This window comes from Mus caroli, unplaced genomic scaffold, assembly GCF_978045245.1.
Source record: "Mus caroli unplaced genomic scaffold, Mus_caroli_1 scaffold_12, whole genome shotgun sequence".
In the NCBI taxonomy this organism is placed as follows: domain Eukaryota; kingdom Metazoa; phylum Chordata; class Mammalia; order Rodentia; family Muridae; genus Mus; species Mus caroli.
The window spans coordinates 4,997,552-4,998,593 of record NW_028227267.1 but is presented as its reverse complement, the minus strand read 5'-3'; the positions used below and the strand labels follow the sequence as shown (position 1 = coordinate 4,998,593).

The 1,042-nt window shown below is 39.3% G+C and overlaps 1 pseudogene; it reads left to right on the top strand.

Annotated features, from left to right (window-relative positions):
* The first annotated feature begins 234 nt into the window (after nucleotides 1-234).
* Nucleotides 235-684, top strand: LOC110309702 (small ribosomal subunit protein uS8 pseudogene; annotated as a pseudogene).
* Nucleotides 685-1,042: the final 358 nt, after the last annotated feature.

The window sequence follows — 1,042 nt, the reverse complement described above, 5'->3', positions numbered from 1 at the left end:
GAAACTCTGTAATGACTCTAAAAGAATAACTTTTGATCAGGTTAGACCATTACTTAGAGTGTACTTTTAATCTTTCTAGCTGAAGAACTATTGTATAATGTCCTCTATTAAATGTATATAAAGAAAATATCTAATAAAAAATGTCTTCTATTGAAAACAGTGCTTTCATGTTCTGTGGCAATATGCCCAGAAACACTTCTTTCTAACTAGCATATCAAGAAAACAATAGCTCTTTCTGCCATCTTCCCTCGCCGCCACCATGGTGCGAATGAATGTTCTGGCGGATGCTCTCAAGAGCATCAACAACGCTGAGAAGGGAGGCAAACGCCAGGTCCTCATCAGGCCGTGTTCTAAAGTCATCGTTCGGTTCTTAACCGTGATGATGAAGCACGGGTACATTGGTGAATTCGAGATCATTGATGATTACAGAGCTGGGAAGATCGTTGTGAACCTCACAGGAAGGTTGAACAAGTGTGGCGTTATAAGCCCTAGATTTGATGTTCAACTCAAAGACCTAGAGAAATGGCAGAACAACCTGCTCCCCTCACGGCAGTTTGGCTTCGTTGTGCTGACAACCTCGGCTGGCATCATGGACCATGAAGAGGCAAGACGAAAACATACAGGAGGGAAAATCCTGGGATTCTTTTTTTAAATGTAAAGCATAAATAAAACGCCTTCGTGAACTGTGAAAAAAAAAAAAAAAGAAAACAATAGCACAGAGAATCCAAAGGCACATGACTCATTTCTCATCTTCCATTATAATCTTTGTTTCCTCTGATGTCCACAGGACAGAAAGCTCCAGACTCAAGGAAGTCTAAATAAAAGATAAAGTGTACAACACATTCACTCTTCCAGTCTGGAACCTGTCCAATATAGTGATAAAGAGTGTTAAAGATTCTAAAAGGTCCAAGTAATGTACATCTGAAGATAAGGGGTCATGAATATAGTGCCTAACCAAGGGCACCTAAAATTTAGGTGATCCCCGCAAGTGTCTAAATATTGTCAGCTATAATCATTAAGAAATTTTAAAGTGAAACTAAGA